This window comes from Typopeltis vanoorti, chromosome 21 (assembly GCF_054136105.1).
Source record: "Typopeltis vanoorti isolate ZY-2024b chromosome 21, IOZ_Tvanoo_1.0, whole genome shotgun sequence".
NCBI lineage: Eukaryota > Metazoa > Arthropoda > Arachnida > Uropygi > Thelyphonidae > Typopeltis > Typopeltis vanoorti.
The window spans coordinates 89,704,421-89,719,057 of record NC_143569.1 but is presented as its reverse complement, the minus strand read 5'-3'; the positions used below and the strand labels follow the sequence as shown (position 1 = coordinate 89,719,057).

The following is a 14,637-nucleotide window of genomic DNA, read 5'->3' as shown; positions in this document are numbered from 1 at the left end:
TCTGATGGAACACATGAGGGCTGTTTGTAGTCCAAATGCAGCAATTGTGCAAGTTAAAACTACCATTCAGATAAAAATGTGCTTTGTCACTTCACAAGATCGTCCATCTCCATTCGAGCTAAGAACATCATGGTGAACTGCAATCAAGTTTCTGCATCACCATGAAGCAGAGCTTGAGTATGGGAGATCTTGTAGGAGAAAAACCCCAGCATTTCATGCAGAATTTTCTGCACATTTGAATATGGCACGTCCAGTTGCCTTGATATTGCCTGAGCACTGCTGGACCGTTGTGTATTCATTTCATGTTCACAGTGGCATTTGTAACTTTGTCAACTTGTTGAGGAATAATCTATTTTCATCCTCATCCTGGCCTCGCTGCTAAAGATCCACTATTTTCAAATCATAAAATCATTTTTACAAGATTTGTTATAGTCATTGGACCTTTTCTCCTATCCTTTAAACGCTGGAATTCTCTATGCGAGCTATAGCATTACTGTGTTGTTGATAGTGAAGTTTGACTAGCAACACACTTTCCAGTAAGGTGAGATCCATAGCACTTCAGTCTTTATCAGAATGACACAAATCCATTTTGGTCTTCCTTATGTCCACCAATTCGTCAGTAGAAACAGTGAGATTATGCAAATATCATGCGATTGTAGTGTGCCAATTTTCCGCTGGTGGCAGAATTTTTTTTTTTTTCTGTAAATTAACCCCATGTTCCAGAGTGTACTTACACCATGTCTGGTTAAATTTCATCCTATACATTTTTTGCTACAGGGCCCTGAACGCCTCTTTAATTTTATTATTTAATTATGGCCATCCTATGATATAACACTGGGTGGCCATAATTAAATAATAACACAACTGTATCATTATCACTATAATCTAGTGATAACAATATAGTTGTGTTGTTATTCAGTTTCATCAATTTGTTTTTTAATGTGTATGCAAATTTTAATATCAGATCAGAAAAGTATTAAGACTGCCCACCCCCCATTTTGTTATATGTAACGAGTCATCACTGCATATAACAAGTTTATATACCAGATGATTATAAAATAACGTCAAGTGTTCAGAGCCCTCTAGCAAGTAATGTATTAGACGAAACACACCGATATTCGGTAGACGTACACAGTGGAACATGGGGATACGAATTAACTTAAAAAATAGTACCAAAAGTCGCCAACAGGGGAAATGTTGGCGCTGCCAAATTAATTTTAGTAGGTGTGACTAATGAATGACTAAATGGCAAATGAGAGACAGCACACATCAATTTCATGACGTTTATTGTTAATTACAAATGAGGTTCAATATGACCACCATTCTGATGTTCCAGGAACTGCATACGGTGCACGACGTTTTCCACAGTGGCTCGCAACATATCGGAATTGATTTGTCTCATGTGTAACGTTATTCGATCTTTCAAAGTTGGAATATCAGGTGCATATCCTTGATAAACAATGCTTTTAAGAAATCCCCACAGCCAAAAGTCACAAGGATTGAGATCAGGCGATCTCGATGGCCATGGCGTGGGAAATGCATGACTAATGATTCTTCTGTCAGAAAAATGACACAAAACGTGCTGTACCTGAAGTCCGATGTGGGGTGGTGCACCATCCTGCATGAAGATGGTCGAATCGTGACATCCTCTTTGCTGCAGTTGTGGAACCACGAAGTTCTGTAGCATATTGGCATACCTGTTATGATTGACGGAACAGGTCACTGGTCCATTTTGGAGATTTTTCTCGTAAAAGTATGGATCGATGATAAAAGATGCCGTAAATTCGCACCACTCTGTGACTTTGGGCGAGTGGATAGGTATCTGCAGACACACGTGCGGATTAGTTGTAGCCCAAATGCGACAGTTGCGTGTGTTAATACCGCCGTTCAAATAAAAGTGCTCTTCGTCACTCCATAAAATCTGCCACAGCCATGCATCATCCACTTCCATGCGCCCTAAGAATTTCAAAGATAAGGCGATTCGTGTGGTCGCATCACCATGCCGCAATTCTTGAACATGACTGATTTCATAGGGGTAAAACTTCAACATCTGATGTAGGATTTTCCACAACGTTGTGTATGTGATGTCCGTTTGCCGGGGTATTGCTCTTGCACTGCTGGTACCCTGCACATTCGTCATCTCCTGTTCCACAATAGCAGTTTGCAACTTGTTCAACTTGGTGATTGATTGGTTTGCGTTCCCTACCTACCTGCACTGCTAGAGTTCCAGTAGTTTCAAATCGCCGAATCAGTTTTCGTAAGTTTGTTACGCTAATTGGTCCTTTTCGTAAATTTTTCATACGGTGAAAATCATAGAGACATGCACTGGCATTATCGTTCCGCCGATAATGGAGTTTGACTAACAAAGCACGCTCACGTAAGGTAAGAGGCATCGAAAAGCAGTTCATCTACGAATAATAAGAAATCTCACAGGTTTTCCTTTTATTGCATGATTGCTCACAAGAAAAAACGCGACAATGCAAATTAATGCATTTTACTTGGTAAACAGTGCCAAAATTTCCCCTGTTGGCGACTTTTGGTACTATTTTTTTTTCCGTTAAATCGAATCCCCATGTTCCACTGTGTATGTCTACCAAATATTCGTGTGTTTCGTCCAATACATTACTCGCTAGAGGGCTCTGAACACTTGCTGTTATTTTATAATCACTCTGTATATAGTCGTGTATTTAGAACAAATTACTGGTTTTGTAGGTAAGATCTCATTTCCTTGCTTCAGACATTTAATATAATAAAATATATAAATTTTCATATTTCTTTCAGAAGTTCCATGGGATTGGAATTATCATACTTGGGAGTGAGGGTAGATAGCTCATTGTCTTGGTGACTTACAAGCATAGTGGAGCTTGTATGCTTCACCCAAGGTAAGCTTTTGTCTTTCTTTTATTAAATCTGTTTAGCTCAAATAACTGGAAAATGATTTTATACATTTTATAGAAGTATATAATTTTCCTTAAAAATATTTTCTTAGTAATATGCTTTCTCATTTTTAACACTTAATGATAATATTTCCAAACATTGAACTGTGTACTAAAATTTGTGAAGTGTTATGTCTTGATATGAGGTTTTTAGATGGCAAGGAATCAAGCTGTTATTTTCTGATTTAAATTTTTAGATTTCGTTTTACATTTGGTTTCAGATATGACAATTGTTTTTGACTACCCGCTTAAAGATTTTACATGCTACAAATATTATACACTACCTATTTCTCTCATTAGTTTTGCTTTCCATTTAATTTGGCTGATTTTATGCATTAATTTTTCCAACCCCATGCAGCTGCATGCCCACAAATGGTTGTTGAATTGAGCACTATTACTGCTACTGACACTACTACCACCACCCAATCATTAAATATTGAATAATTCATAAGATAAGTTGTGTTAGATAAGTTGTCTATATTTTAATAAAATAATTATTTTATAAACCAGCTATTAACAGAAAGAAGTACGAACTGATGATTTTGCATATAAAGTTGATATTCATCGTCAGTTTCCTGATATGTACCCTCAAGGGGTGTTCAGGCTACTATGACAGCACTGCATGATTAAGTTTACATTATTATTAATCTCAGATCCACAATTTTCCTCCAAATTAGTCTGTAACTTGTCAGCACTCCAATATTGTTATATCTAACATTTTATGCTTCTAAAGCACTTCTGACTGAATCAATCCACCTAGACCTTCGTCTTCCTCTGGGTCTCTTTTTTGCCATCTTGTCATCAAACACCTTAGATCAACTCTTCTTACACATTCTTGAATGTTAACAATGTCAAGTTCCCTTTTTAATATCTTCAATTTTAATATGATTCTACCACGGATGCCATCTGTTCATTCTAATTTTTCTCAGAACCCTCATATCCGTGGTCTCTAGTCTTTGATCAAGTGCTTTATTTCTAACCACGCTCAGATTCATAATTTAAAACTGGTTTGAACACTGTCTTGTATACTGCTAATTTGGTGTTTTGGCTAATTTCTCTCTTATTTCATATAAATTTATTCAACTGGCTTTGCTGATTCTGTTGGCTTTTTTCCAGATTTCACTTGCCATCTTCACTAAAAACTGTCTAAATAGTTGAATACTTCACTTGTTCTATAGGCTCTCCATATAGAATGCAGTTGACAAATTCAGTGTTTCTGCTTATTTTCATAGTTTGGTCTTTTTATTGCTGATTTTCATGCCAAATTTGTTATTCAAGTTAGTTAGAGAATCCTAGAGACTTGTACTAGATATGTTTAGGAGTACAACATCATCTGCATAAAGCAAAGAGCTAAGTTTTGCATCTCTAATTCTAATATCAGATCTAATGCCATATTGTGATCCATATAGATGATGAATAAGAGTGGAGATAATTTGTCCTTATCTTATCCCTGATTTTACATCAAACTATCTTCCTGTAGTTCAATTGTAATTACCTTCTTACAACTTAAATATAGATTGTATTGCTCAGTATAATGTTCCATTTACCCCATATAATTGTAGTGTTTTGAAAAGCTTTTCTCTGGGCACCTTGTTATGTCTTTTTTTGATCTACAAAAAGTGTTCTTGACAACCTCTAATTGGCTTGAACCCAGCTTGTTCTTCTCCAAGTTTCTCTTCCACAGTCTTGGTCTACCTCTTTTCAAGTATGTTTGTAAATAATGCAAATAGATATGTAAATAAATAAATAATTGTGAATAATGCAAGTAGACTTCAAGTAAAATTGACATATGATATATAACAGGAGTGGCCAAACTTGTTTAACATAGGAGCCACATACAATAACCTTCAGACATTTGAGAGTCACAAGATATGAACTATATTGATTTAAGTTGTAAGACATGAACACATATTACACACATTTTTATTGTTACATGCTCATTTTGTTATAAAAATTTTATATAAATATTAAGAAATACACATATTCATGTACAGTGGTATCTCGCTAATCCGAACTGCGGTTTGAAAGAAAAAAAGTTTTATTCATTACGTATTATTATTTTGTGTACTATTAATACTACTATAGTTAAAATAATAATTATTATTATTATTTTAACTATTATTATTTATTTTATTATTATTACAGTACTGTATTTTTTCATACTGTCGATTGTACGTTTATACTGGAGGCCTATTTTGATTTATTGTGTGTTCATGTTTGCTTTTTTATAATGTACAGTACGTACTGTTGTCAGCATGAATCACAAATATACACAAAAAGAGGAAATTCAAAACGTGCGTAATTTGGTTAAAAAATATAAATCCAGATGTTGAAATTTCACAAACAGACGTTACGGAATGGATTATAGGTAGAACCGAAAGTGAATTAGAAATTAAATTGGATGCTGAAATTATAAATATGACGCTATAGAATGAATTAGAAGATGATGATGACAATGAAGAACTAGAAGCAAAAAAAGAGTAAAACATGAAGAGGCAGCTGACAGTTTTAATATATGTATAGAATGTGTTAAGTAGAATGATACACCATTCCACAAAATTTTGTTGCTAATGCAGCTCCGAGAAGAAGAAGCATTTGAGAAAAGTTTACTTTCCAAGAAGCAAAAGAAAATCGGATCGGTAACTTTTTTACAAAGAAATAAAAAAAAATTATTTTGTGTTATTTTGTGAAACTTTTTTTGTGTTGTGTACAAGAAAGTGATATTTTTTACGCAAATTTAGTTACGTACTGAACTATGCAATTTTATTAAATCAAAATCCTCAACAATACAGGTACATACAAACTAAATTTTTTACTAAAATAAACTTGTGTACTGTATTATTATTTTTTTTTTTCAAGTTTTACATTACAGTACAGTAGCTTTTCTTCTATCAGTTACTTCAATTATTTACAGAAATAAATTGATGTACCATTAAAATCTGATTATGTTTGTCGTAAATGCTAGTTATTGTTGTCTCTTGGGGGACAATTTGCTAAGCCGAACTTTACACTAATCCAAACAAGCACGGTTTTTATTAGTTCGAATTAGCGAGATACCACTGTAAATAGGTTTTAAATTTGTAAATTGTTTCAAAAATCACAAAGCACACATATACTGAACCTGGCAGATCATTGTTTTAACTATTTTGAGCATATTTAATACAGTAATGAACTACAGAAACATCTATGAAATAATATACAAATTTGCATTTCATTAACATTAAATGAGATGCCAAAAATAAAAATAAAAGGGATAAAAACAGTTATTTTTAATTATATTTATATGTGTTAGTAAATATCTGATCTAAACATGGAAAAGTAAGTAAACTGATAAAATTAGAGGTATTTTAATCAGATGCTCCTTACAAAATTATCTTATCATAATATCTTTGACACAAACAAACGTTGCTATGATTATCAGGCTATTTACTGCTAGTAGAGGTCTTGTGAGTCTCCACCTCACCTGTAAGTCATTGAAATCTGGTTGATATGTTGTCAAGGCTGTATGAATTAGCTCTATGATATGTAAGGATTGCATAATGCTTTGACTTCACAAACTTCATTACAGAGTATAGTGATTCACAGTGAGCAGATGATGTGCTGAAAATTGATGTGTTGCACACTTGTTTTCTTCATTTGAGGCTATTTTATTTCTGGAACTTGCTTCCTGAACTCAATTGTAGACTTGGATTTATTGATCATCTTTAGACCCAAGTCCTTCTGTAATTCTATTATTTCTATTTCAACAGTAGATGATTCTATAACCAGAGATTCAAGAACTGGATAGCCATCATTGATCACATCAATCATGAATGGATTTACGAGAAGGGTGAAGCAGGGCTTCATCTTCTGCAAGTCCTCAAGCCTGTCTAGGAAATTATCAGCAGTCCTTGTAATTTATCTTTGTATTCTTCCAGTTTGTGGGTCTTTTATTTCAATATCAGGAAATGTATTTACTCTCCTTTTGAGATTGGAAAAATTACTGAAGTGTCTTGACAATATGTTCTTTTAAAACTTATTTTGTTTTATTTTATTTTGAAAACTGAAAATTGTCTGAGTAAGATCAGAAACAATCTTATCCTTCCCCTGGGGTGCCAAGTTGACAGCTTGTAGATAATTGATTATATCAGTAAGGAACATTAGATCTTTCATCCATTCATCATTTTCCAGTTGAGGATAGAATCATTTCTTTTCTTCAAGAAAAATAATGACTCCAACAGTCATTATTACCTCCTTTAGTGGTGAATATGAATACAAACCTACTTAAGACATTGCTAGTTGGCAGCCACCTGACAATGCAGTAGAAAGGGACATCAATAGGTTCATCTTCAAGCTCCATTCTTCATTAAAATTTTTGAACTGTTGGTGGGTCTTCCCATTTAAGCATATGAAATTGAAAATTTGAAGAACAGATTTCATAACATCTTCACACTTCTAGCTGCCAGGTGTTCATGATGAGTCATGCAATGAATAGGGAGAAATTCTGGAAAGCTAGGAGGTTCACTTTTCATAAGTGCAATTAATCCTGCATTTTTCCTCACCATGGCAGGTGCTCCATCTGCTGCAACACTGACTAGTTTATCCAACAGAATATCAACATTTGTTAGGACTCTGTGAAGCACATTTTTAATGTCAATACCACGAGCTGTTTTTCAGTGTCACCAATTCCATCATCTCTTCTTTCACAGACAGTTACTTCAGAGGAAACATAATGCCAGTTGTGGATTGTCTTGTGTAAGTAGATTTGTCAAGAGTAAGCTGAATGCAAGAGAATTCTTTAAATCATTTTGCCTGCAACATCAGCACTGATCTGGGAGATATTCCTCTTTGTAGTGTAATGTGAAGCTGGTGTTTGTGCTATTTGTCACTGAAGTGTTGTTATATCGATCACTGCAACAATTTCAACTATATTTTTCTTAATAAATTTGCCATCAAAATATAGGCGTTTAGCACCCACAATATTCAATGATATAACAAAACTAGCTTCAGTTGTTGTATCAGCTTCCTTACTAAACATTGTCGGCATTGTCTGCTGGCTATTTATTGGTGATTTTAACACAGTTAACTTGTTTTTCTGTAATTCTGATTTAGGCAGATTATTAGGTGAAAAGTTTTTGTGATTTGTTTCATAATGCCGTTTCAAGTTACTGGCTTTGTAATGACTGAGTGACACATTGCAAATAAGAAACATAAGTTTCCTTTAGTGGTAAATACAAAATCTTCCTCCTACTCTTAGGTAAAATTTCTGTTTTCATCTTTATACTTTCTCTTTTTACAATTTGATAATGCCATCTTCCTTCACAAAATTTTCAAAGACCCTGCTAAAAAAATTAAAGAGAAAAGAAACAATAAGCTCTAACACAAGACAACCAAACTCTACAGTGCCAAGTATCACACTAACGCTCTGCTAATTTCACTGCCCACAACACAGCCACACATGCCACTATCACACAGTCGCAAGCCACTCCCATTGAAACTAGTATTGTCAGCACTGGCTTGTATGATTACTTGATTCTCCAGCACAGTTTGTCTGTAATCCTTACTGATCTGAAATTTCTTTCATCCCTGGCTTAAAGCATTAAAATTACCATTTAAATTCTTTAATGTATTTACTCACCATGAACATGAAACTTGAGTTTTTAATCCAGTGGATTATCAGTTTATGGCCGATAAATAATTATAAAGCTTGAATATTATTTATTTACCTGTTATATTAATTATGATGTAAAAAAAGAGCTCAGCCAACATGTTTCCATCTCAAAGAGCTGCATGTGGCTTATGATGTCAAATGATTATTTATAAAACAGGGGCTTTATAAATAATCATTTGACAACTTTTTTTTTACAATTTGATAATGCCATATTCCTTCACAAAATTTCCAAGACCCTTCTAAAAAAAAAAAAATTAAAGAGAAAAGAAACAATAAGCTCTAACACAATACAACCGAACTCTACAATGCCAAACTGCATTAGATCTTCCATGATATATTGCATGTGTAGAGAAATTGTACTATCTACAAAAGTACAACATTGATGGAAGTTATATGTATTGATAATCTAATAAGAAAACAGTACTTAAAGTTTATTCCATGGATAGAAAGAATGTTTGATCTTTCATGCTTTATTCATTACTCTTTATAAGCTCTTGTTTTAGCTGTCTTCTGGAATTGTCATTTTTTTAAACCTGATCTTATTTCAGTTAAGGTTGATGCAGTTTTTCAGGTGTTATTGGTAAGAGTTGATCAAATAACTAGACCAATTTTGAAGAAATTTGTTGATTTGAGTATTAAATACTGGAGTGTAGTCAGGGGTCTCTGATTTTTACTAGTTAGGAAATAATTGGAATACAATACGGATTTGCTTTTTTTAATATATATATATATATATATATATATATATATATATATATTACTGTATACTTAATTTGTAAGGCAGCATTTAGAATTGAAGGAGGTGTACAGTATTGGGTAAGAGTGTGGTTAGCAAGGGTGTGAGGACTAGATTTTATGCTTGGAGAGTGGTGAATGAATGGAATGGTTGCCTGAGTCAGTTGTGAATGCGTTGTCTGTTAATGGTTTCAAAGAAAGGTATGATAGATATTGTGTTAAATTGGATCTCCCATGATAAGTCTTAGCACTCCATGGAGGTGCCTGTATATTAATAATAAGAGGAGGAGGAGGAGGATTTGGTGTAAAATTACATGTAAAACAAAGGTAAACTATCTCCACTGTTTTCTCATAATCTATATGGATCACGTTATGAAGAAACGTGGTGGTCAACTAGATATCGAAACCGTAAATATCGAACCTAGCCCTTCACTTAATACAGTTGATTTTATGCTCGTACATAAATCTTCAATATAAAGATTTAGAGGAAGATTAAGATCTATGTGCATTAATATGGTTAATATAGTATTCAGGCCTCTGACTAATTGGAATAAGTGCTATAATAAATTTAGTATTGAACATCAGCAATAAAAAGACATTCTATGAAAATAGGGTGCCAACATAGAAAACATCATTTGGATTCTCAATAGAGAACAGGTAAAATATTTCACTTGTTTAGGTACTGTTTTTCCTAAATTTAAATGCAAATTAAATTTGGAAATAAATAACAGAATAAGCAAAGCTGATTTGATGGTGAGTCTATAGAATACATTTATTCTTCATAAGAGAGAATTAGCCAACACAAGACCAGTGGTTCCCAACCTTTTCCACTTGTGTACCCCTTTTAAACCCATTTCTATAAATTGTGCCCCTTGTTTTTAAAATAGCTGTTTTTAAATACTGACATTCATTGTTCTATAACTAACATTTTGCATTTTGTTTACTTTATTTGTTCCACCATTACTAATTATTTTTCATGCCCCTGAATAGCCGCACATACTCCCGGGGGTGCGCATACCACTGGTTGGAAACCAATGCACTAGACTAATAATATACTGATTATTAGTCTAGTATATAGTTAACACTGACTTTTAACTCATGCATCTAAGAGTTAGGTTAAGATTAAAACATTTGATCAAAGATTAGAGACTATAGGTGAGAGGTCCGAGAAAAATTAGAGGAGTGAATGGGTAGCATTAATGATCTAAGATAATATAGTCACTCAGAATATAAGTGATTAGCAAAAAACAAGTGTTTAATGCCAGAAAGGCAGTAGTAAGATTCAGAGGAAGACCAAACTATATTAATACACCTATGTGTATTTAATGCTCGTGGACAGTGCTTCCCAAACTTATGGATGTCAAAGCCCCCTTTGGAAAAATTAAAATATTTCACGGCCCCCATCGAAAAAAAAATCATAACACAGACATATATTATTATAATATTTAGTGTATTTATATTCAATACAATTTATATTCAAGATATTTCATTTGTAATCTTTTTTGTGCTTCTTATCAATACTTTTTGAAATGAAACTTATATGAATAAGCATATATTTACTAATATTCATTAAGCGCAAGATATCCATTAATACGCAAGAAGCAAAATTTGTGAACCAACACCAATGTGTAATTTTTTCCATTAAAATATAAAAAAGAACAAAAAAGAAATAATAAAAATTAAATACATTTCTTTTAAGATTAAAAAAAATCTACTTAGTTTTAAAACATCTTAAATTTACAAAACTTACAGCCCCCAAGGGGGCTGCGGCCCACAGTTTGGGAAGCGCTGCTCTAGGAGACTGAATTGCAAGATCTGACAGTATTGTTCTGATAAATAAGATTCATTTGGAGGATGGTAATGTTTGATAGTAATGCAGACTTAATCATAAATTTCTTGAGGGCACATTGCAGGAATTTGATAAATACTGAAGAGAAGCATGTATGCGTGTAAAATGCACTGTGCATTTGCAGTGTATGGGATTATGATAGTTCAACACAATTAAGATTTCATTACTAAATTTCTATAAACAAGTTTCTTCTAAATTGCTTATTTGTCCAGATGCAAGTTATTTGAAGATTTTATTGAAATTTTAGTACTTGGTATTTGGAATTGTTACACAGATTTGCATAGCACCTTTAACAGCATCAAATTTTAAGAAAGAAAACATAGTGAAATTTTATATTGCAATAATTCTGTCTCTAACTTGATGGAATTCAATAAAATATACAATTTAGAGTGTAATATGTGGAAAAAAAGAAACCTTCCAGGTTAGAAATTACACTAAATATAGTTTTATTTCTAACCTCACTTTCATTTCCATTTTGCCAAAAAAATTCATTTTTCCTAATTACATAGCCTTATACTTTTTTCATCTCAAAGTTGGTATTTGTATATGATTTCATATCCTATGACAAAGTGTGAAAGTTCCTTTTTCTTTTATCTTCTTTGACTAAAAATTTCATCTGTTTTTTATGAGGTTTGTTTTTCTGTTGTTCTCCTGATGCTACCAGCCATTCTTAAAAGTTTTGAATACCTTTCTTTAAATGTTGATTTTTATTCATTCCAGTAGCAGTCATCATCTTCAGGGATTTTAATGTTCCCTTTTCCACTGATCAGACTAGTAGAGATCCTGTTACACCTGATATCTTAGGAATATAGTATTCTCAGCTATCATGGTGTAACATGAAGAATAAATATCATAAATTAAAACCCCTGCATAAAAAAATGAATTATTTAATGGAAAATTTCTTGCATCCAGTAATATGTATAAAACGTAAGGGTTGTTGTTAAAGTAGCTGATAAAGGAAGGAATGTATTAATATTGTAATATGACTTAAAATAAGGAATTCTAACTAAATAAGTAGCTAACAAAGGAAAGTATAGATTAATATTGTAATACGATTAAAAATGAGAGAGTTAAGTAAATAAGTAGAAATGGGTGAGTCATAAAATACATTATGTGAGAGATTAAGTTATTAAGTAGAATTCATAGAAAAAGTTTGAAAGGGGATTAAGTCAGGCTAGCACAAGAAAAGCAAAGCTATCGCTTAAGGCCGATCCCTGGATTGAAACATTGAGAACGGGCTTGCCGATCAAATGACGTTTGGCGAGAAAACGCCACCCTAATTGGTCGATGATTAAAAAAACGAGTAGAAGGAGAAGAAAGGAAGTAAGAAAAGGTGCCGTTAGGGAAGAAGCTATAAAAGGGTTGGTAACCCCCTGGAGAACCCTTACTCCTTTTTGGATAGTCGCTTTTGGCCTTGGAGTTTGGTTTTGGTTCCGGTGGAGTTCACGGGGTTTCGATTCCCGTTTTCCCGAGTAGGAAGCAAAGAAAAAATTGCCATAGAGTCCTAGAAAAGGAGGGATCTTCTTCGCTTCGACGCTAGTGATAACTACGCAAAGCAGAAAGCTGTAAAGAGATCGATGTCCTCGTTGCTGATAGTAGAGCAAATATATGTGTGTTAAAGTATTCCAGAGTTACGAGAAGTTATACCAGAGGTTCGTTTGGAAAAGAATAAAGGCCCATACGAAAAGCTCAAGAAAGGTACTGTAAATCATAACATATGTTAGCTATAAATTTGTCTGTGAAAAGTATCGTGATTCCAATACAGAACTGTTGAAGTTAAACTAGGACTTTAGTATATGATAGAATGTGTTGTGTAGATTGATTAGTGTTAAAGATTTGTGAATGATTAAGAGTTCTAAGGTATTTTTGCATGTCTATTATATTGCACAAGATATTTAAATGACATAGTGTTAGTGCAAATAAATGTATAACGGAATAGTGTGAATTAAGTAATTACGTATCCTAAGAATTGAATGCCTAATGTAATGTATAAAATAATTGAAACGTCACAAGTATGTGTTAGCAGTGAATGATTTGTTAATCTACTTCAGTATGAATAATCAGATAGTGTGAATTGATCTAATTTGTTCACATCAGGTGAATTTATGAATTAATGTGCATGGCGGCATAATCACAAATAGCCATATTGCTTGTAATGATTTAATGTTAGTCTATAAGTATTTTAGTTTAGTATTTGAATTGTACCATGTTTAGAAACTTAATAAACCTTTTGTTCAATGATAAAAGAGTTGTCTGATAATGTTGCTAATCCAATGCACCGCTTAAAATCATCTTACCTAATCACGCGGGAAAATTTAATGTTGAGGAAAGAGATTAAGAGTCACGACTGCAATAATATTTAAATACTAAGAGATATATTCGAGATTGACTTTCTCCCTATTTATGACAACATAAATGGTGCAGTTGATAACCACTTGAAAATATGGTACTTAGTCACGCAGAAAATTTAAGTTGAGAATCGAGTTAAGTGTCACGACTGCAATAGTTACACTTTCAGATATATTTGAGTTCTTTCTCCTTGTTTATGTATGTAATATCCTAAACTAAATATCCCAAAAGGTGCAGTATAAATACAAATATTAGGGGTACTACGGGGAGCAATAACTTAGATATTGGTTTAAGTTTTGGTAAAATCTCGGGCATAGAAGTCAGAAGAAAATAGATAAAAGGAATTTGTAAGATGAGAGTAGAAATCGTAAATTGGGACACAACAATCCTGTGGTGTTTGATGTAATCAGCTATTTTACAGAAATTATTCACATAGTTACCAGATAATCCTACCATTCTTCCTCACTAATGATTCTTGTACAATATATACTATGTACCTATAATGTAAGTATATAGTTGACGTTTGTCCACTAAGCAAATCAGATTACAACATAGTGTTAATTACTACTTTCTCTCACGAAGCAGTACTCATACTCCACTCTCATTTACATATTTTGTCTGCCATTATTAGAATATTGAGTGGAACGATCTTTGTGATATATGCTTTATGTTATATGTTCTTAGTTGGATTATTTCTTTTTGTCTTCTGATACAAACAGTTGTATGAACACATTCAATAAAACCACTAATTCTTATAAGTATGGAAACATGTTCCTCATTCCACTTTAAATTTTCATGCCTTATCCTTGCTTTCTTAAAGCAGCGCTCCAGAAATACCATTTAAATCTACTGATCACACAACAAAATTTCACTTGCCACAGTATAAATTGTGGTAAAATGTATATGTATATTTGCACACGCACACACACACACCACTGTCTCATGTCAGCAACCAAAGAGTACATTTTTAATGGAATTCTAAACACCAAATTCAAATGTGCAATAACTGTAAGATCTGGCATGCTTCTCTTTAATTTTGCTACTAGTCTTTTTTTCTTTTTTTTAACCTGCATGTTACATACTGCTTCTGTTCCAATGCGTGCTAACCAATTATCAAT

The 14,637-nt window shown here is 33.1% G+C and overlaps 1 protein-coding gene across 1 annotated transcript in view; it reads left to right on the top strand.

Moving 5' to 3' along the window:
* Nucleotides 1–14,637, top strand: part of LOC150095096 (uncharacterized) — a 332,715-nt gene that overhangs the window by 74,564 nt on the left and 243,514 nt on the right. The window contains exon 2 of the mRNA XM_090411047.1: nt 2,782–2,882. The gene's annotated coding sequence lies outside the window, so the exon portion shown is untranslated. The remainder of the gene's footprint in view (nt 1–2,781; nt 2,883–14,637) is intronic.